The sequence below is a fragment of the Tinamus guttatus genome, unplaced genomic scaffold, assembly GCF_059628265.1.
Source record: "Tinamus guttatus ecotype Peru unplaced genomic scaffold, ASM5962826v1 Tinamus_guttatus_pri_ptg000171l, whole genome shotgun sequence".
In the NCBI taxonomy this organism is placed as follows: Eukaryota; Metazoa; Chordata; class Aves; order Tinamiformes; family Tinamidae; genus Tinamus; species Tinamus guttatus.
The window spans coordinates 2,151,855-2,175,445 of NW_028288705.1; the positions used below are offsets into that span (position 1 = coordinate 2,151,855).

The following is a 23,591-nucleotide window of genomic DNA, read 5'->3' on the forward strand; positions in this document are numbered from 1 at the left end:
GAGAATCTACACATACATTATAAAATTATTCTTTAAATATAGTGTATTTTCTTCTAGTTTGAAAACTTGTATGTGGTATTTAGTTTTCCTTAGATTTAAATAGACAAAGATAAATCAGCAAGGGTGAAATTATGTTTTCTAAGGAACAGTAATACTTGAGCACCTTTCAGAGATAGTAAATGTCCTTCTTATTGACTATAAAGTAATCTCTCTATCCCTAAAAGTATAATCTACCTATTCTTGCACCTTTGCAAAGGCAGGGAGTACTTGCAGCTTCCCTTCACTTTATTGGACACCACGGATGATATTCAGCATTTACGAGAGTGATGAACACGGTAGTAGCAATCGTTTCAAACCAGGCGTCTGGGCATCACTAAAGCTGTGAGGAAATACCAGGTTAGCCACGGCATGTTTATGGCTGGGGTCCAACTGCTTGAGAAGAGACAAAAGATGACAGAAAATTAAATAGCCGCTCACCCAGTTGCATCCTCTGCTGTTGTCAGTGATGAGGGCTTTGTGCTGACTGGTTTTAATAAGGTTGCAGGATTTAACCTATGTATTTTGTTGGTGCAAAAAGTATTTTATTCTTTTTTCTCTGTTATTTCATGTGCCGTGCATCATTTCTATTTGTTGCCTTTACGTTTGGGGAATATATTGCTACACCTGAAAGTGATGCTGTAATACCATTTATGATGCACTAGGATAGTTGTTTGCAAAAGCTGTGCAAACTGTGGGGAAAGCGATAATTATCTCAGATTTCAGGAATAAAGCCGGGGAACCCCTTTTCTGACAAGTTGTAAATTTACCGAGGGCTTGATGGGAGTCAGAATTATTTGCATTTTCAAGGATGGGTGTTGCCTGTAGTCTTGATGGAAAAAACACAGGTGTTTTCCCCAGCTGTTGGTTGCAGTGCCTTGTTTCAGCATTTCCAAAATTAGATCCTTACTCTTTTATTTCCAAGTATGTGGAGCTTTATACTTTAAGATTGATCTTAACCTTAAAGACTGTTCTTAAGGTTTGAGTAAGTTGAAAATAGAATGAAACACTCTGTCTGGGATTGAAGGTAATGTTTTAGGTTGACACAAAATAAGATGTATTGTTTTTATTATTATTGTATTATTTTGCAGGATTATATGTTCAATTTAAGTTCTGAGTGTATTTCCACCTTTTTATTTTTTTTTAATTTGAGTTCTTGATTTTCTATCATTAGGCCAGCTTTACCCAGTTTTTACCCTAGAGTTTCTATGAAAAGTCACTTGAAAGTTTCCAAAAAATGTGCATAGTATATTTGTAAGAATATGTACAATATCTCTACATAAAAGAGACAGTCCCATGAAAATACATTATGGGAATCCTACACTTTACCAAATGCTGTTTTATGTTGACAGTTTTATAAACAAGTTCTATGAAAGTCAGACCTGAGAGAAGGTTCAGCACCGCCAACAGTTTTCTAAAATCAGCTGCAAAGCAAGGATTTGTGATCTAAATCTGCATTTCTGGAAGCCAAAGGGAGGAGGTTTGCTGGGGGGGAGGTGACACTGGGGATTACTGGGGATGTAGGTCAGTACAAGGGCCTGCGAATGGGATGTCCCTGCATTACTGCGTGTGTGCGGGTTTCTGATTTGGAGGTTCCTCAAATGAGAGCCTCCTTCTCTGCTCTTGCTTGGGCTCTTCCTACATGCTACAGGATCCTCAGAGTTTTTGTGAGTGCCGTTGGGATGGGTTGAGTTGTTTAACCTGATTCCAGCCACCTGCTGAAATTACCAGGTTTTCTTCCAGATAGATACTTGATGAGTTGGGTACAATTTCTGTTTAGGAAGTAGAGTTTATCATGCACCTCAGCTGCTCATGTAAAATGCTCCTAGCCACACTGTGTTTAACAACCTCTGCACACAAAACAGTTCAGATCTCCCCAGGGAACAGGCAAATGAAGCTATTACAGAGCGCAGTCGAGATGCATACTGCCATGCATTCTACTTTCTTGTTTTCTTGCATAATTTTTGTGCATGCACGTGCATGTCAGGTGAAATATTCGGCAACTGAGAGCATGCAAAAATCTGAAAGTATAAACAAAAAAGTGCCCTAGCATTATAATTAGGCATTTACCAAATGGCTGTATACCAACTCGGTGTGTTTGGGAATGATAGGAGTGACCTTGTGGGCAAGGCAATTTCTGTTCTTGTCCATCTCTACATTTTGTCTCCTGTTTCGTATCCCAGAGTACAATAACAATGTTTTAAACTCCAGGTCTTCATTTCTGAACACAAGGCACTACCTGCAGGTAGTACATACTTGAGAGGTGACATAGGTAGTTTATTTCTTGCAGTTAAGAAAAATAAAAGTGTAGTAAATATTTTATGGTTTTCCTACAAGCAGCAAAAAAAAAATCCTACTGTCTACAGAAATAAATCTTCTGAAACAGAAATAACTATGTGTCAAGATTTAACGTGCACATTTTGGACCTATCTCTCCCATGTATCTTTGTCGTACATGCCTGGAGTTAGGCAACTTCGGACAACTTAATTATGTTAGAAACTGAAATGGCTTAGAAACTCTCAGAAAAGAAATGTGGAATCATTCTTCTGTAGCATCTTGTAAAGCCAAGTTTCAAAACAATCATAGCAGTAGTTGTTTGATTTTTTCCTGCACAGATTATCATTTGTGCAACCCTGTTAGTATCAACAATTAGTCATTCCCAGGCAGGGAAGAATGTTTGGCTACTGTCCCACCCTGCGTTTTCTTGAAGGTTGCAAGAAGAGACATTTATCTCCTCTGTGTTCCCAGCCAGACTACAGGAAATGGATAGCTCCAGATTTCCTCGAAGAAAAGGGAGTGAGCTCCTGTCACGTTCATTTGTCCTTTAATATTGCAGGGTTGCCTTGCACAGGGGGCACTCTGTGTTCCCAAAGGTGACTTGGTAGGATATTATTTCCAGAGCTGAAACCTGTTTCTTCCAGCCTGCCTCTCTCCTTTGGCCTTGCACTCTGGCTTGTTAGAGCTCCCCATTGGTTTTTGTGGACTCAGTGGAGGACATGGGCAATTCCCTCTGTATCACTTCCCACATCTTACATGAGAACTACATGGAGAATCATTTGCGTTGCACAGCAAGGTGACGTAGCCCTGGGTCTGCTTGCAGCGTGGCAAGTTTGGCGTATGTAGCATGATACAGCACTGGTTTCCTTGACACATTTTTGCCTCCCATGAACCTGAGGGAATCACTTGTTACGACTGTGAAATTCCTGTGAAGTTCGCCCAGCGGCGGTGGTGCTCCGTGTTTCCTAGGGATTTGGAGCCCAGTGCGCCTCAGCTTCTCCCAGAGGTGCCCTGCTGGGACCATTGTGCCCTAGGAGGCACGACCGAGGCTTCTCTTCCTGCTCATCTCTGTTCTGCACCTCTTGGCCTCACCTTGAGATCATTTTCTCTGTGCTTTAGCATCTGTTTTAGGTGCTCTGGCAATTCCTACACTGCACCATTCCGCATCTGTGGCTTTCATAGCTCTGCAGTTCAACAGTGATCTCCAGGCACCTTTAATGAAAACCGCTTACTTTCATGGGTCATTCCCATTGCTTATCCCTGGAACTAGCCACGTGATTCAAGCTAATGTTGCTCTTTATCACTGCTTGATGTAATTTCTTTCAGCAGAGCAAAGACTGACATGAGAATGTCGAAGTCTGCTGTGATCTTGTAGTATGACTTGTGTAACACAGAGATCTTATTTTCCTGAATTAGAGAATTAATCATGTTTGAGTTTACATATCCTGTAGATAAATATTGATCTTGATTTCTAAAAAAATTCAGAAATGTTTAGGACAGACATTCTGACAAAAATTACTGAAAATCAATATTAAGGATCTAAAGAGCTTCTTGGCTAGCTATTGAATCAAGCTCATCTGGACCTGCTGACTTTAAAATGCCTCTGTTTGCTAACATTGTTTAGCATCATGCTATGTACTGTTGGATTAGAAATACATTGTTGGCATCATCATGATATACTATTTCATTCAGCATTTGCTCCCCTATAGAACAGAAATGTTGTGTTCACTGCTTCATTTTGCATTATACTAGTGCACTATATGACACTACTGATTTTTTTCCTAAAATACTGGAGACATTTTTATTGTCTTTAATTCTGCTAATAATAACTGCTTGAATCCTTTTACTTCTCATAGCAGTTCTCTATAGCTGATAGTTTATGGTTTCTATAGATTATGGTCTACTTCCACTTTCTTCCATATTAATGAAGTACCAGTGGCTCAAAGAGCAGTGAGGGCATTTCTAGACAGCGTGTCACCCATTCACTCTGTCTCACATTCCTTTCTGCCGGATTATTCATTCAAAAAAAGTTGTAATGATTCATTTTAATACTCTAAGTATGCTTATCTTCCTACCCCAATAGTTTCTATTATCATTAGCTTGATTTTTTTCAGTGTGTGCATCATTCTGACATTTGGTATCTACCACCCACATTTCTAGTTTTGCTGCAGACACAATTTCTGCTCCCACCCTTAGGGTTTTCAGTTAAACTTATCCCCAAAACCCTGTGTTTTTTATTGTGCTGGATACTCATTTGTTCTCCCCAGTCACTCTTCCGTTCATATTTTATCATCCTGTCCTGTTGCCATCCCAACCGATGCGTTTCTCCCAAGGCTGAGAAGGAGGGCATCCAAGCCCTGCGCCTGGAATAAGGCTGACGACACTCCCGCGCACTGAGCCCCTCTGAGGGCCCCACAGCTGCTCACTGGGGTGACTTTGGACACAGGGAGGCCGAAGTGCGTTTCAAGATCGCACAGCAATTTGGCAGGCCGTGCAGTAGGCAGCAGATGTTGTGTGTGGATATTCTTCCCAGTGCTTCCCTCTGCAGGCTGGAATCATTTCCCGTTTAATGGGAACTGGGCCCTCACCAGCTGGCGTTGGTCACTGTGCGGCCTTCTCCCTGTGTAGGCGGTGAAACAGCTGGGCACCGAGGAGAGCGATGAGACCGCGGTGAAGAGAGTCACCCCTCGGAGGCGGCCTCAGAGTTGTTGAGGCACTCTGAGGTGCCTCAAGGCCTGCTGGCCTTGAGCAGCGGACCTGGCGCCGGGAGCGGCGCCGAGACGGAGCACCGGGGATTATGGAGCCAGGGCCACCTCCTGGGGGCGCCACGCAAGGAAGGCCTGTCCTGCACCACTGCTGTAGTTTTCCACGACCCTCGTAAAGAGGGGCTGTCCTGGGAGCAGAAACGACAGTGGGGGACACAGGAACATGAGTCCTGTATGTTGTCGTGTGATGTGCTGGCCTGGCAGGTCCCAGGCTGCACGCCCCCCGGCTTGGTGAGGAACCAGGTGCCCTGAGAGACCCTGCTTAGCACACAGGCTAGGGACCCCACAGCTCGGTGGAAAATTAGCTGTGTCTGTCCATGGTCACGTTGTTTCCTCTTTGAACTGAAACTGTCGTTACTCAGCAATCCCTGCGCACCAGGAACAGCAACTCTGGCACTTGGTGCCTGGAGCCTCCAGCTCTAGGGGATTTGGTGGCACTTCAATTTCTTTTTGCTTCAAAGAAGGGAATATGTATGAATGACTAAAATTTCTTAAAATATATATAGTATGAATTTTTCACAAAAGGAAATCTTTATGTCATTCCTTGCCTGCTGTATTCTGTAATGCTCCTTCCTTGCTTCAGTGTTAAGATCTAACACGGATGCTGAGCTGGGATGCTTCCTTGGGAGCAGGTATGCTGGCAATCTTCCTGGGAGTCCCAGGAGCGAGGATGAGGAGCATCCATGTCCCCGGCGGCAAAGGCAGCGTCAGGCGCCTCCCAGCCCTGCAGTTAGGGGACAGGGGATGTGACCTGCATCTGCAAAAGTTGCTGCTTGAAATCTTACAGCATACGAGAAGGGTGAACGTGTAGACGCAGTGTGCAGGGGAGAGGACTCCCTAAGCGCCTGCTGGGATCGCTGTGCAGGAGGAAGGAGGAAAAGGAGAAGTAAAAAGTAGGGAAAGATCATCTGTAGCAGTGTGAATAGCTATAGGCTTTCTGCTTGTTTTTTTATTATTATTATGATTCTAAGTAAACCTCAGACTGCTTTTTCAATTAACCATGGAAGCATTTAGTTGTACCCCACAGTCACAGCAAATGGAAGCTTTAATCTTAATAGCTTTGTAAAAAAGCCGATAGAGAAATTAGCAGATTGACTCTTAATGCCACAAGTCATCTTCCAGCAGCCTCTGTTCCGCATTTTCCACTAGGGCAAGGAGGACAGAGCCCAGCTGTGAATGTTTTGAGAAGTGCGCACTTCATACCTGAAGACACTGTAATTGCATCTCTTCTCTTTTTCCTATATTCTTGGTCCCCAGTTCTTCCAAAGAAAGCACGATAACAGCCACTTCTGCCTACTGCGCGGCACCAAGTGTGGTGCTCACCGTGCTGCTCACGGCCTCCCCTGCACAGGCCCTGGGACTGTATAGCTGAGATCTGTCAGCTTTGTTTATTTTTGTGAAAAAAATCTCTCTCTTTTTTTTTTTTTTTTACAAAGCTACTTGATGAACTGGAGAGCTACATTGAAAGACCAAGACAGAATTAGTGCAGTCTCCCTGCTCCATGCTCTCATTCCTGGGGAGGGGGGATACCTAGATGCCAAAGATGAAGGCAGGGGTGAGGAGCGTGTTTGAGGAGACTGGAAAGAGGTCAGAGATATGATTCTCTCTGGTAGCTTTAACAGGCAAGTTTTAAAAATACTGCTTTTCCCCCAAACATTCTTTGTGATGGATATCATCTGCCTTCATAGCATGATATTGTCCCTACTGCAATTTTTTAGTGAATGTTCCAGGTATCTGTAATAGCAAGTGTACCCACTGCAGAGGCTGGAGAGGATAATGTCACCTGTCACTGGGTAGAAAAATGATGCCTCTGTTTAGTACTTGCAATTCTAGTCCCAATAAGTCATATACTCAATTTCTTGCCTGAGCTTAGGTGGCTGCACACATTCTTTAAAAACACCTATGAAGATATGTTTTATTCTGCACAAGGTCTTCTTTCTTGATATGGTTCAAGATCTTTGTCCTTCTTTCAAAGCCCTTCTGGGAGGAGGCGGGTGAGTGGCTGCAGGATCTTTGCAGGATCCTCACTGTGACTCTTCCCAGCAGCTGCGTCTGACACCGGGAAGATGTCCTGGCATGAGGAGAGTCAAAGCAGCACCTGTATTTTTAAGAATGTAGATTATTCTTTATCATTTGTCAGCTCTCACATTCATAGTTTTTCATATTTAGCAAAAGCTGAAATTTATATGTGACTGGCAATGAATTGCAAAAAACGTGTGAATGGGCAGGAAGTCTTTGACTGTTAGTGTAATTTAGGGTGAAGAAGTGAAAACGCCACCACCATAGTGGATTTATCTGTAGCTCCTGATCTCTACACATGTACATATATGGATTGCAGTTTTTGGTCTTTCAGGACTTTGATGTGCTTAATCCGTCTATTTTAACCTTGTTGTGAGCGCACATCAGATGCAACCTTCCCAGAGAAGGGATGATAGCCCACACATCTGGGCATATCCAACTAGTCTGAACATCCATCTCATGCTGGATGATCAGTCATGGCCTTCCTACATCAAGGTGCTATTAATGTCAATTTGGTATTGTCTTGTTTCAAAAATTTATATCTTAAAAATCATTGTTTTTATGAGCTTTATGAGAACAAATGATACAGAATTCTGTCCAAAATCAACTAAAATGATGAGTGCACAACTTTCAGAACCCACTTTTGGGTTTGTAAATAGAAATTGCCTGCTTTCACCCTTGCACACAGCCACGCTGAAATTTGTTGGCGCATTCACTGGGAACTGCCTACATAAGAGCCTGTTTTGTCCTAGGTGTGTGTAGGAGTTTAGTAATAAGTTCCCAGATTTTACAAAATTCGATAAGAAATGACACTTTATTTGTGTTTTTTAAAAAATATTTTTATATTGTTTTTTTTTTTGTTACCTTGAAAAACTGTAATATGATATAGCCCTGCAGAGAAGATATTCATAGTGAGTACATGACTTGATTTTTGCAATTCACAAACAGAGCAAAAAGCTATCCATGTGCCTAAATATTACCAAAACTAGGGCATGCAATCCCACTTCAGGAAAGCAACCCCAAAGAGCACATCATTCAACCTATGTTTAAAGAATCCTTAAAATCTTTTGTCTTTTCTTGGGCTTTAGTAGGCGCAAATGATCCCTTAAATTGATATGCTTTACCGAGCAGGGCCTTAAAGGAAATATGTTGCTTTTACTAAAGTTACAGTGTCAAATCTGACTGACATTTAGACATTATTATAGCAATGTCAGTGGACTGAATAATCCTATTGTGCTTTACTTACTCACTTTAACTTCTAATTTACTTTGAATAAATCTATTGCTAAGTAATGAGAGTGTTTTATTCTTCATCACCATTTTTATTGACAAGAAGAGCATAAAATAACTTGCATTATTTGCATGTATATGAATCTTGACATGAACTCAAGGAATAGACATTGTTTGATCTTTGTAGTCATTTCTTTCAATTTTAATTAACTTTTTACATGCAAGTCTCAATAGACTTTTACTTTATTCTAGGACCAGTGGGAATAATCATGAGGCTAATCTAGTCCCTGAAAAAAAATTACAGAGTTAGAAATGAAAAATTTTACAGAATAGCAGTGGCTAAAGCAGTAATCTTCATGCCAAGACTTTATGTTAACTTTCTTTTGTCTTTAGGTTGTCACTGACACTTTGCTATTTTTATGCCATCCATATAATGCTAGCTTTAATCACTGTCATTGTTACATGTGCTTCTCAGAAGTTCGTGCGTGTTGGAAAAAGTATTAAAAGTTTGTTTCCTTATTTTATGTCCTCACTCTGCTTGTTTGGGCTGGTTATTACAATGGCAAAAATACACAGCTCTTTGCAGCTCCTGTGCCCATTCTCATCTCACGTGGAGACGCTCGGGGAGGCGCTGGAGCAAGTCTGCTCTATCTGCTGGGACCCTGGTGCTTTGGCGTCCTGCTGGCCGCCTGGCCTGTCCAGTGTTCTTGGTACTGGCTTTTGTTCAAAGCTGAGGGCTTCTATTGTCTATCTGGCTTCAGGTCAGGCTGCTTCCATGCATGTCCCTATTGGAGAGGTCTTACTGTAATTAGCGAAGAAAATCTAACTCGGTGTAGGATCTTGGAAGGGGGTTATGAATTGGATTTGCTCTTTTCCCACACATTCCTCCCATCCTATTCCTTCTTTTCCTTTTTGTCTGCAACTTGATTCAATTTTCTTTGTTCTTCCTCTTCTTCATAGGATGCACAGCATTCTGTGGATAGCATACCTTTGTTTTCTATTACAGTTTCTTTCAGACCTCATCTTCTTTATTTTTCCCTTCTGTCCTGCACACACTGTTGCAATATAACAACCCTGTGAAGCAGAGGAGCATGGACCCCAGCAAGCAGGCAGAATCAGTGCTGCTCTGCAACATGCAGAAAAGCATAGCTCTGTTACCATCCCCTGTCAGACCCTATGTCAACACAACTAATAGGAGCTGCTTTAACAACAGAGCTGTTGGATGCAAACTTGGAAACTTCTTTTGAGGGAAGCAGCAGCATTTATAAAAGTCACTCTGACAAAGCACAGTTCCAATCACCCACACCCCATAGCACCAGCTCAGCTGCCCTACAGCTTCCTCAAGGACAGCCCTGCTCAGGTTTATACTCTGCACGGAAATGTCAGGTGAATGGAAAGTATGAACACCCATAAACCTTGTAGACAAGAATGAACTTATTATTATTTATTATCTTAAGGCAGTAAGACAGGAATAGTAATGGAATTTTTGTAGAGTACAGGAGACAAGAGCAGGAGGAAGTGTTAGCAAATGTTTTATGGGCCTGGCAAAGAATAATTTAAGCAGGTCCTATATTATGTGTAGCGAAAGGTAGTTGTTTCTGGTGGAAGATGGTTTTGGTGTATTTGAAGGTGACTGATGGGAATCCAGGTTATTTGTTGAGATAAATCTGCCTAGTCCTTCAATTTAAAGTGAGCATCTCCTTTCCTCCTGTTGGGCAAGGCTTTCAGACTATACAGTCAGAGGTCTTATTTGGCCAGAAAATAAACATTAAAAACATCAGTTCTTTCGCAGACAAAATTCCGAATTGGTTGAGCAAAACAGAATAAGAAAAAAAAATTCTCCTTTACTTGCAGTGGGGATCCTTTCTACCTTGGCTTCAAACTCGCACTTGCACCTCAGGCGTCGCCTGTTAACACCTCAGCCAGAGCGACGTGCGTCCTGCGCGCGTTGGGGGAGCTGGGAGGAGCGTCCTGCACGCGTGGGGGGAGCTGGGACGTGCGTCCTGCGCGTGGGGGAGCTGGGACGTGCGTCCTGCGCGTGGGGGAGCTGGGACGTGCGTCCTGCGCGCGTGGGGGGAGCTGGGACGTGCGTCCTGCGCGTGGGAGGAGCTGGGACGAGCGTCCTGCGCGCGTGGGGGAGCTGGGACGAGCGTCCTGCGCGCGTGGGGGGAGCTGGGACGTGCGTCCTGCGCGTGGGAGGAGCTGGGACGTGCGTCCTGCGCACGTGGGGGGAGCTGGGACGTGTGTCCTGCACGCGTGGGGGGAGCTGGGACGTGCGTCCTGCACGCGTGGGGGGAGCTGGGACGAGCGTCCTGCGCGCGTGGGAGGAGCTGGGACGAGCGTCCTGCGCGCGTGGGAGGAGCTGGGCACCACCAGGGGTTGGTTGGGGAGCGCGGAAGCGGCGCCAAGGACGGCTCCACGGCCTCGGCCTGTTCGCGTTTAGCCGCCCAGCGGCGTCGCCCGCCCTCGCAGGAGCTTTCCACGGTCAGACTGCAGTTCCCAACAAAGTGGTGGTTTTTCCTCGTGACCTTCCAAGAGGTGTCAGGCTGCAGTCTGTGATCTTTCAAGGTTCGAGGTTAAAAGTAGCGGGTTTAACCACTAATTCCTATGTGCCTCCATGGCTTAGCTGACTGTTCTGGCGGTCTTGATGGGAGTGTTTGGCTCTTGGACTCTGCAATAAAGTACCCCTTTCATGCAATACAGAAATCATAGGGTAGAATCATTGGAATCTTTTTAAAATACCAGTAATTGTTGGAAATGCCTTAGAGATCTAACTAACTTCCACTGTCACCTACAAGGCATCTTGCTCTGCTTATTAATATAGATCCCATCATTCATGTTTTTTTGCTGATTTGGTCAATAAAACTGCAGCTGTGCCTGCAGCATGATTTTCTGGATGATGGGGGTGGTATGCTGACTATATGAATGCTGCTTGGTATGGTTTATAAAATGTCACTTCCTTCTAATTCTCAAAGCCGCAGCAAGTAGAAACACTTTGCTCTTTTATTGATTAGGAATTACAACTTTAGTATTTGCTATCATTTCTATTTTTTGTGTGTGTTTCTGTCTTTCTAATACCAGATTGCATTAGTATGTATTGTATTCTGCACCAGGCTGTCTTTTAGAGACTCCAGATAGTGAAGAATGTAACATCTTTGTGAAATAATGGCCTTTTTGGTTTAGTACCTGTTTGTTTTTCAGGCGTGTTGCATAGGCTGCCTTATATGCAGGTGTTAACGTATTTGGGACTTGTTTGGGTTTCAAGTCTCATACGCTGCATCTTATCAACTGCCTGGTCTATATTAAGGCAGCTAAAATCTGTTTCGATTCCCTCAGTCCTTCATTATAAAAATGTGGATAGGGCACAGGCTGTCTTTGATAGAATGATCTCTACTCTGACATTCATCATGTTATTGGTCTACCAAAACCTGTGCTTGTTTGACCTTCAAAATGTGGCAGGTCCTGTCAGTTTGAGATTTTACCTTAAATGCTATGTTTCTGTAGAATCCTTTATCTGATACTGTGTCAAGTTTGAATTATTTTTAATGCAAAAGGTTTGCTATTACATGTATCTGTTTCCTGCTGGCTGTTTTGAAAATATTCTACAAATTGAATAAGCTTGTCATCAGAATTAATACACAAAATAGCATGATAGATCTGGGAGTGTTTATATAGACTGGTAATACAGAGGAAGATTTAATAATTACCTTGATGTTACCTTAGTGCTTGGACAGAAAGAGTAAGTAGAGATTTCATACCAAGAAATAAAGCAATCCACGTTTGTTTTAATTTGCTCGTTTTTCTCTTGGCAGTTTGAGTAGGCCATATGTCTTCATTTCTAGGAACTTTGGAGCCAAAGAGATTGTGGATGCCTATAGGAGAAACATCAGCACTGTTTAAAAAGCTTGGAGGATTTGTAAAGAGCATTTGGCAAATTAAAAGGTTTGGCCTAAGGAACAGGATGCATAGACAGATGCTGTCTGGAGCACTGAAAAATGCCTAGGTTCTTTATATGAAGCTTAAGTAAAACAAATATGCATATCCATTATTTTGTTAAACCCCTTTTATTAATACGCCTTGTTCCTACTCCTGAAATTACACAAGTCTTTATTTCAAGGAGTGCTGTTCTACACTGTGCTCAGAATTCTTGCAGCTCTTGAACACAGTGCAGTTCTGCTGACAACCAGCTTATTCAAACTTATTTACACACTCACTGCGGACATATAGAGTAGGGTCTTCCAAAGTAGGGGCTGAAAGTAGGGGAGTATTTCACAAGGGCATGCGGGAGGTGACAGGTTTATAGCCTCATTCCTGGAAGAACTGCATTCTGAACTGAAAGATCAGTGTTTTCACTAGTCCTGAGCCATGCCAGCTTGGACTAAGATGTGTCATTTAAACTATAAATAAAGTGGGACAATCCCGCAAGTGTGCTAGCACACATAGGCTGGTAGTGGGATAACATTAATATCTCCTAGTTGCTGTGTTTGTTAGAATTATTTTATTTGTCAAATAAACCATGTTGGAGAGGATAGGTATAGTGTTATATAATTATACAACATGTTACCAACATGCAGAAATATGCTTTACTCTTAATATGGTCCACACTAAATTTATACTGGTAAAAATTTTTGGCTAGTAAAACATAACAAACATAATTTCACTCCACATCAAAAGACTGCAGCAGCACAAAATCAGTGACCAGATCAGTCCATACTTGTGCTGAATTCATGCCCAATGAGAAAAACTGGCAGGATTCTGGCCTAAAACAGTCAGCAGAATAACCTGTATATTTTCCAGGAGAACAAACACTATGTGAAAGAGGTTGTCTGAAAGGAAAATAATGTTATTGCAAGTAATAGAATGACAGTTAAAGCACAGAAAGAAAATGCTAGGCTGACTGAAGGAAATATTTTCCAGCTGTGATATCTGATGCATCCTGTGGAGCAATCTCCAAAGGAAAGCAATGGAGATCTCATCAGTAGAAACACTTACAGGTCCCAGTAAGCTGAAAAATACATTCTATAATTTACTGCAAATAGCATTAGTACCTCACTGGAATGGAAGCAGGTTAAATAACCTAATAAAAAATTAGGTTTCTGACTTCTTGTCTTTGAAGAGTAGTGCCGTGACTTTGCTTGAAGCTTATGACTTTGCTTATTCCTATTTTTTTTTCTGAAGCAGACTGAACTCCAGTTTTCCTTGAAGTTTAAGTTACTGGACTTAAATTTTTTGCACCTTGAGTGAGGTCTCGGCTGGCTCCTGCGTCTTTGCCCTCTCCCAGCGCACAACGAGCTCCTGCTTCCCTGGGCACGCAGTAAGGAGTGAGCAGCTGACAGCCTCGTTTCCCCCGGTCTCTGTCAGCCGGGGGGTGGCAGCCCAAGCAGAGGTTCTTGTTCTGTTTTGGTCACTGTGCAGGTAGGAGCTGGTAGGTGTCTTCCTCTTGAGCGCTCCTGAAAGATCATCATCCGTACATATGTTGCTGGGAGGGGATTATATAGTGTTTTTTTTCCCCTCAAGGGAAAAATCATAAAGTTTTTTTAAAAATCCAACCACCATTTCAAACACTGCTGCTACTTCTGAAGCTTTGAGCACTCGGTCTGCAGGGGAAAGCTCTGCGGGGCCGGTGCTGGGAACGCACAATGCGAGGGTGCAAGGAAAGGCCCGTTAACACCTGCGAGTGCAGCATGGGCGTCGTGCAGGATACGCACAGCTCGGGTGGGCAGTACGTATTTTCCTCCGCGTGCATTTTCATAGCAGATCATAGCACATGTCTTCTGTTAGTACGCAGCCAAGTGCTGCCCGCCGAGAGGCTGGGGGTCTTTTCCCCCAGGGAGAGGTGGAATGGGCAGCCACGGCCAGCAGCCACAGGGTCACTCAGCTTGGGAGCCCTTGGATGTGCCCTGGCCCTTCCACGGGTGGCTGTCTTCCCAACCCAGCAAAATCCCAGCTGGAGGGGCTGACGCAAGGGCAGGGAACGAAAAGTAATATAAAGATCACTGAGATGTTTAAAAAATAAGTATCTGCTCACACAAGATGTGGCATTCATTCAATCCCCTTCCTCTTCCTTGTCTGCAGTAAGGATCCCAGTCTCTTACGATGGCTGTGCTGGGGAGGAGAGGATGCTCCACGCAGCCCTGAGCTCTGCCTGGCCTGGCCTGCATTTCCTGGCCTATGGGGCTGCCAGGGCTGGTGGCCGCAGCATGCCAGATGGTGTCTGCTCGGCTGGGATCCTCTTCTCCTTGGTATTCCTCATCTCCTTCTCCTTAGTGTTCCTCATCTCTTCTCCTTGGTATTCCTCATCTCCTTCTCCTTGGTGTTCCTCATCTCTTCTCCTTGGTGTTCCTCACCTCCTCTTTGTTGTTCCTCATCTCCCCCTCCTTGGTGTTCCTCATCATCTCCTCCTCAGTGTTTCTCATTTCCTTCTCCTTGGTGTTCCTCATCATCTTCTCCTTGGTGATCCTTGTCTTCTTCTCTTCAGTGTTCCTCATCTCCTCCTTGGTGTTCTTCTTTGGTGCTCCGCCTCTCTTCTCCTTGGTGTTCCTCCTTTTCTTCTCCTCCTTCTCCATCTCCTTCTCCTCATTTCCTTCTCTTTGAGATTATCTTCTTCTCCTTGATACTCCTCTGCTGGGTTTGGCTGAGATGATTGTTTTAAGGGATGCTGGTTTAGCATTCGTTAGTATTAAACAAGGTAACTGAATATCTTAATTATTAGAATTACATAAGGAAACTAATTTTCAGATCTTTTTTCCCCAAAAGCTGAGGGATGGTCCCCTGATGCGTCGCAGCGATCTGATATTCCCAAGGCAGCATGCAGGGAGAATCACAAAACGTTCCTGCAGGTCAGGATATAGCTCTTAACATAACAAGGCACAGGATGTCCAGAGCAAAACCTGCAGCTTGAATATCTGCAAACATCGGTATCCTGTCAGTGAGATCTATGTCATTTAGGAATTTCCTTTTAAATGGGAAGGTTGAGCACCCCATCATTTAGACTAAGATTTAGAATAAGTGTTTTATGTAGAGAAAAACCCTGAGCTTTTTGCAGGAAGAAAAACAGTTTGCATGCTTTTTACTTTCTGTGTTTCTTCAGTTTCTAACGGCTCTTGTTAAGCCTCACATGTTTCACATATGTGTGATGCTGCTATCATTCACAGAAACAATAAGCAGAAGCTTGAGACAACAGAGTGAAACTCGCTTTGAATCCCAAAATTATGTAGTGATTCGCTGATGTTTCTGTTTTATCACATTTCGGTCTAATCCCCTAGCAAATATTTGATGCTTTATAAACAAAAAGACATATATATCCGATTTGAAGTAGGCTGTGTTTGGGGTGTTATTTAAATAGGATTACTTCCTTGTTAGGTATTCCACAGAAGTGAGTTGCACCATGTGTTAGTGTCTCCTGAGACATTATTTTCAGCATTCAGCAGATATGGCGTGTTTTATAGAGTCTTAGAAAGTTCTGAATTTTCCAGTACAAAATGGCTTTAAGAGGAGATCTGAATACTTAGCCATCTAGGAAATCAAATATTTATATTCAGGTGCCTAAATATGGGCTTAGAAATTAACTTCATACAAACAAACTTACAGGATGTAGTGTGTAAATTAAGATCATTTTTCAAGTGGCCAAGCCTGCTGAGGTGCTGTGAATATCAATGGGAAATGGATTCACAGTTACACATAATTACAGTATCCTAGTTCTCCTACTTCAATGTTATAAAACTGAGCTGCTACTGTAATAAGTAATGATATAATTCAGAAGGCAGGGGATTACATTTACATCAAGTGTAATAAAATAAAATAAATTTTCATTTGAGAGAGACTACAGTTATTTATTGAATGCTGTAATTGTTAGAATTAAGTTTCTAGGAAAGCCAAAGATTTCTTCTGGTAGATACAGGGAAGGAGCAACAATTTTAACTATTTATTCTCATAATTTTTCTGTGTGCACACTGACAAATGTAACCTATGGAAGCATTTGAAGCTCTATGTTTTCTTAATAAAAACTACTGGAGAGGACTCACCTCTGAGTTTGATAAGAACGTTAAATACGTTCATGTCGTGCCACTTGGAGCAGAGCTCACTAATGACTCCTCTACATACTTCTCTTAGTTAATCAGGTAGATGATTGAAGTCATTGAAGCTCCAGCTGTAAGAATAATCTGCAAAATCATAATTCCTGTGCACTGGTGGGAGAAATTGATGTTTTCTTTCATGGCTGGACCTCCTGTAATAAGCCTGAAAGGGTTAGCACATGGACAGAGCAAATTGTTGACATTCTGTTGTTTCATAAAGTATATGCATCCAAAATCTGTACATTATGCATCTGTGGAAAGAACTTAGCCAATTCTACCCCTTTTTTCTATTGTTCATAGTCCATCACACTCTGATGCAGCTGTGGTGACATTGTGGCAACCGTAAATGTTCCAGGATGTTAACATTTCTCTAGGCTTCTTAAAAGCAAGTCTTTTCAAGCATCATCCTTTCCAGGAAAAACAGCTTCTCCTAAATATTTTTCTCACTGGTATTCACAATAAAAGTTCCTAAGAGCAGTTACATGAGCCTAAATAGATTTCTGCTAAATCTCCCATTTACAGCCACAATGAGATTCCCAATACTCAACATATCTCAGCAAACTAGGAAATTAGTGGCACCATTACTTAGTCTTGCCCGAGTGCTTCGTGCACATTCAAGTGTATTCAATTTACAATGCGCTTATAATTCAATTTAATATAAAACATATCAGAATTTTAAAATTTCCTGTGGACTTTAGAAGCTTCGATTCTACAGAAAGGAATTCTCTGGATGATGTTATTCTTGATACAATTCACTTATCAGATAAAGCCAGTTAATGTTGTCAGAGAAGTTATGTTGGCATCCGTCTTCTGATTGTGACTGTTATTATGATGCAGTTTGGGAAACTGCATCAATATTTGGAAGTTATTGTAGTCAGTTCTCATTCAGAATTACTTGGTCTTTGAGCTCAGCTAAAAAGATGTATCCCTTGTCTTTAGCAGAACGCCTCTTGGGTGGAAGTGGTGCGAATAGTAGGACTGGGTAATGCAGCCCTACCTTCCTTCCTCATGTATTTTTTTTCTTCACAACATTTTAGACCAACCTAAAAATCACATTTTCCAGAATTTTAAGTGGTTCAGAGGAAACATGGTGGGACATTTTTAGAAGAAACACGGAACAGGAGATTAGCTTGTATGGGAGCAGAGTTGTTCTCTTAAAGAACAGTCCTGATGACTTTGTCCGTCCCTTAGACTTGTTTAGTGGCTCTGGTACTCACGAGAGTTGCTGAGTTCAGGTTCCCTGTTCTACTTGACCCAGTGCACATCTTTGGACTGACTGCAGAGCTTTAAACTCTGTTCTCAGTCAGTCTCATCACTGCTTGCTGTTCCTTAAAGGATATCAGGCTGGTATCAGTTCCTTCTCCTACAGCGCAGTTCTGACATGAGTTTCCGTTGTCTCTCTTGGGTTTGCATTTTACTCTCCTAATTCACTTTATGTGTAATACTACAAACATTAATCAGAAAGAGAGAGAGTGAGGCTGAATGGCCGTGTACCTGCATGTCTGAGTACTCATAAGTGAGTGTGAGGCCAGGGATCAAGTCCCTGCTCCAATTAATATTTAAGCTTTCTTACAGAATGAAACAGCTCTAAGAGAAAGGTGTGTCATTAGAAGTGAGTGAATTGCAGCAGGACTGGTCCTAAAAGTTACACCGAAACTCTGTGCAAGCCGTCCTTAACTCTGGAGCTTCCGTAAACCACAGACGTGAGTGAATGTGTCTTCTTATCTGTGAATGCCTCTAGCTGCAAGCTGTGAGCGTAGCCAAGGATGCTGTAGCTCAGAATTTGCTGTCAGAGGTATGATACTGTGCTGAATATGGGACTTTTAGGTAATGCTAAGCTAACGTAGCTAAAGGTAAAAAATCAGAGTAAGCTTCAGATGCAGGAAGTGTGAGAGCCTCTGATACTTCATGCTGGGCCAGTAGGATTTATAAAATATTTTATAACAAAAATATTCTTGCTTGTAAGATTCAGGATTGCCAAAGCTCAGTGAATTGGGATATTTCAGATCTAGGCATTCCTGAAGCAATAAACGTGAGGTTGCTGCTTTTAATTTTTGAGAAACTAGTCTCCTTGGGGATGTTCTTTTCAGCAGTAGTTATCATGCTGACAACTTGATATGTTGTTATCTTCTCTGTATGATATGGTATATGATTCTTCACTGTTCTGAGCTATATGCTATCCCAAACAGTGTAAGCAACAGCACATACAGTCAATCTTACTCCTTCCATACTCTGGGGCAGCTGCAGGTGTAAGATGCATCCTTGTGGAGTCTTGGGACAAATATTAATTGGAGATGCTTTAAAAAAGATACAGTGAGGGATGTAAGACTTCACATTTCACTTACTTGGATTCTCAAGTTTACTCAAGAGCTGCATGGTTATGCTCTTGCATATATGCATATGCATATATGGCTACATATTTAAACCTCTAAAACAAAGATTTAAATTCAGTTCTCCTTTGGCCGAAGAATGGCTTATCATTGTCATGAAATGGTTGAAAGGCAGTTGTAGTAGAAATCTGAAAGATGGAAATTTTCTGTTCCTGCTCGTAATGTTTCCACATACATTTTTGAAAAAAAAAATAATATAGTTTCCAAGCTCCTGAATATTAAAAAAGGAACAGCAGACTGCACAGCTTTGAAATGCCTCCGAGGGTTTGATGCTCTGCTTTGCAGCAGAGAGCAGATCCAAGTTATATGATAGTGAAGGGTCTCCATGTAGGAGGACCTCGGAAGCAGCTGCTGAATTGCTCAGGAGTTGTTCCTGGTGGCGTGGGAAGAGGCTTCTCCTTCATATCATGTAGGAGGCAGTTGTCCATAGTGTCATTCCTGGGCTACGTGATGCTGCTCTGCTTTTGGACTTGTTTACTGGGATTAGTGGCTATTGGCTGGATGTGCCTCAGTAGCAGTTAAGGGGAAAATCTCCTAAGCAGTTGTGAAGATTTCCAAAGCAGGAATGCTCTTACACCTTATGTCTGTAAACACAATTTCTGTGTCCATAACGTTCACAGCCATCTCTGGAGGCACATGAGTAGCTCAGTGGTCATAAACCACTCAATACTTCGAATGCCTGCACTTGACTGTGAGGAAATATCTGTAGGCTTTCCTTTTATTCGCTCTTATGTGTCCCCAGTTGGTGTCCTTTAAAGCATATGAAACTGAACTCAGCAAAAGCTAAAGACTTCATATGGTCATTTTTCTAGAACAGTACCAAGCACTTGTATATATGCATCGTATATATGCAGTATATAATCTTTGTAGGATTGAACTGTTACTTTTTGTAGAGTCTTTTTCCTTGCACTGGGGCTGGCCTTCATATTAGGAGCAACATACAGCCACATATATGTGTCCCAGGCTGGTCCCTAACTCAAAGAATTAATCATTCAGTTAGTTACCAAATAGAGATCTCAGTGGGTTAGAAATAGGTAGGAAAGCACAGAAGAAAAAGATTTATCTGCCTTTCAGACAACGGCTAGAGGCAGGAAGCCTCCAGTAATAACTGTAAGCAAGAGGACCACTTGCCTATCGAATTGAGCAGTATCTTTGTAGTCTTTAATTAGGAGAACTATTTGCAAATCTCTGAAAGGAATCAGATGTTCAGCACAGTTGCCATTATTTCAGGCTGTCGGGTTAGTGAGAAGAGGGAAAATGGGAAAACAGAAAGATCATTTTGCTTCCCTGGTTAAGGACACCAGTAATGCGTCACCTCACAGATTATTGCAGTTTTCTGCCTGGGAAGATATGAATTAGAACATCAAGCAACTTGCTCAATATTCTTCATTCACAATATGCAAACTGTAAATTTTTATATCTAGGGAAATAAACCCCTTCTTTTAATAGTGCAAGGGGGTTTAGTTCTCTAGTTACTGAGCTAAGAGATCTACGGTCACATCAGTCACCTTGACATGACCTAAAGACTTGCTAGAAATTGTTAACCCTGAGCACCTTGATCTCTTAGCCAGAGGAAATTGGGAAAAACAATCAGTGATGTAATTAATGCAGCTCAAAGACTATATCCAAGTAGCTACACTGTTTCCACTGAAGTAAACATGGATCACTGTAGTGTGATTCCTCTGGAAGTAGGAAAATGTGGTGCATTAGGTGGGAATTTTGCACATTGTGTCTGCATGTTCCACATGTTTCATTTCCAGTGACAAAGCCATTTAGCCTGCAGATCCTTTATGGGCTATTATTTATATTAGTATGAGGAGTGTGGCAAGATGAGATTTTGCTCCTGCATCTAGCCTTTTCCTCCCTCTGCTGTATTGTGTGGTTTCTAAAATACATCACACCTTGAGGAAATTTTGGGTTACTGGCTCACAGAGGTGGAACGCTTTGTACCCTTCTACACCTGGTCGTTTCCAGGATGTTGTTTGGCTGGGGCAGGTTTCTAGGGAATCTGTAGGTTTTGCAGAGAGGGGAAGCTGATCATGAGAAACACCTGCTCGAGTTGTCTCTGGGGGATATCACTGTCATGAGACAATTTTGCATGTGTTAAGACCCTCCCTGCCAAACATAGAAAGAGAATGGTGGGGAAATCAATGAAGTATTATTCGATTCTTAAATTCTTGTCACTACACGCACAACTTTTCTAATACGAACAAGCATATTTTTTTCTCCTTTGGAGAGCATGAATGCAACATTTCACTGCTCTCAGGGGTTCTGTGTCTCCTTAGTTTACTCTGAGATTTAGGACGACACTTCTTCCTGCATCTCTCTGGTCTTAATATATATATGTTTTTGAATAAGGGTAATGTTAGCACTCACACTTTGTTTCTAGTAATCCTTTGCCCTCATTTCTAGTTATCTTGCAATGTGATTTTTTGTAATGCCCACAGTCAATGGGCATTAAAAAGACATTTTTTCCTTGTCCTGTAACCCCCAGCAAAGTGAAGTTGCTCAGTCCACACGATACAATGACTTGCTGTTATTTTCCCATAATAATCAGGTATATCTCACATCACTAAAGGTTCAAAAGTGTATGAAGCAGCTTTCTAGTCCACTTTGTTTGCTGTGAAAGTCTCTAGACAGATTAAGAAACATTGCACATGACTACAGTTCCCAAACAACCCAAACCACATAAATATCTGAAATTTTTTAAATGCTAATGCGCTTCATGTAAAATGACATTTGCAGTCCTGGTTATCCTTCATATCTGACATTAGTTATGTAAATAATAGCAGATTTCTGTGCAGGCTCCCTATAAAGTAATTTAAATATGCAGTCACCTTCCCTTGTTAAGGTACAAGTAACCAGGAAGATTTTTAGGATTACTCTTTATTGTCAGCTCAAGATGCCACAGAATATAATGCAGTATTGGGTAAATCCTGTTTTGGCAAAAGACTGTAACTGACTTATTACTTTGTTCAGTGACAAAGATTTAGTGAAAAATATGTGATTGTGGAAATCGTCCTTTCCTTTTTTGCCCTCTTTCCAATCTGATGAAAATAATTGATATGTAATAAGTCTGCTTTGCTCTATGAATTAATTCATTTTTCATCAGTAGGGCACACGTTCAGATGCGGCCATAACCAAAAGTCATCGCTATCCATACCTGGGAAATTATATTATTTTTCCTGCCCACTTTTTAATAGAAAAATGTGTATCTCTCAATATCTGCTGTCACATTTGACCCCTGCAAATAAGTAATAACAGATGGGACATTTAGGCTGCCTGTTATTGATGAGCCCTATTTGTTGGTATCGTTAGGAGTTTGGAGAGCCTCATCCTTAGTGCTAGCTCTGCTGGGCCGCTTCTATGAAGGAAAAAGAAAATCAATCCAAGTGTCCTGTAAAAGCTTTGAAGCTCTATTCTTTTCTTTAATGAGGGGACATATATCATGCTTTTGCAATAATATTAGCTTTTCCACTTTCTTTCGAGTGGAAGTGCTGAGATGTATGCCTGTTTCTAAAATTGTGTTGCTGAATCTGTGTCAGTATTCGATACATCCTGCAGCTGATGGCTTTATTTTCCTTGAGTCTGAGCTAGCCTACAGTCCCGTCCAGCCTGTTATCTTTCTCCTCATAGCAATGCAGGCCTAAAGCAATGGGAGTTCATTTTACTGTAAAAGAAGAAATGATACCTGGTTATTGAAATATTTTAGTAATATATATTCATTACTTGCTACAGTTTCCTCAAAGTATGTAGCCATACAACAATCATCTGCCTTTTTTTGAGTTCATGCAGCTTTTTTGTTACTCCATCTGGCTAACACAGCAGACTTCATCACAGAAGCTCTGATTTTAAAAGCCAACAAACTCTCCTAGTCCCTCCTTTCTGAGATGTGGTTTTAAATTATGCCAACCAAACCCTTAACTCACTTGAACAAAATGGAGCAAGTTCCTAAAGGAGTCTAGGATTTTACAAGTCATAAATACTGTAATCAGCAAAGAGGGCAGCTAGTGCCAAGAGGGTCAGCTAAAAAGGAAAAAATGCTTCCCTTGAAATTTTATAAGATTCTTGTGGATTTCAGAGTGCTACCAGATAACACAGTCTTTGATTCCTTTACTCATTGATCTGTATTTAAGCAGGTCTGCATGCATATGCTGAACACGGAGCGGTCCTTCACAGTCTAAAGGAAAAGCTTTTGATAGGCATTTGGAAGGATTTGGTGATACATTGAAGTGTTTGAGCACGTGATTAAAGGCCAAGCGCAGCAGAAGGATAATTTCTTACGATTCCTTTCTTTTGATTGAAGTAATAAAATACTATTTTTTCTCTCTTACTCACGTTTCTTTCCCAAGTCTATACCGTGTCATTTTTAAAGCTATAGACTTTTCTACTGGTCATGCTTCTCCTAAGAGGGGAGTAGAAGTGACCTGCTTCTGCCTCTACCTCTGCCTTCTGCCTCACTGAGATTGGTCAAGAGGTGATCCACGTGGTGTCCTGTTTAAACACAGACCATCACATTGCCATTACTTAAAATAAATGTGCCTGGCCCAATTTGGCAATGGCTTTTTGAACTCCCTCCTGACAAACCCCAAGTGAAAAGGGATGCATCTTTATAATCAGAATATTCAGAAACTGCTGGAAGCTTTCTTCTGCTGCATGGTATCTCTTTTATTAGAGTCTTTGACATGAGAATGAAGGAAAGTTTCTGTGATTATTTTGAAACTTAAGAGGCCTTTTGTAAAACCAGGTGGTCATCAATGAAGCATCATCTGCAATCTTGAGTTTTACCCCTCGTTTTCT

At 41.8% G+C, this 23,591-nt stretch overlaps 1 protein-coding gene across 1 annotated transcript in view; it reads left to right on the forward strand.

The window, feature by feature from the left end:
- Window positions 1-23,591, forward strand: part of GRIP1 (glutamate receptor interacting protein 1) — a 212,623-nt gene that overhangs the window by 84,421 nt on the left and 104,611 nt on the right. The gene's annotated exons all lie outside the window — the stretch shown is intronic.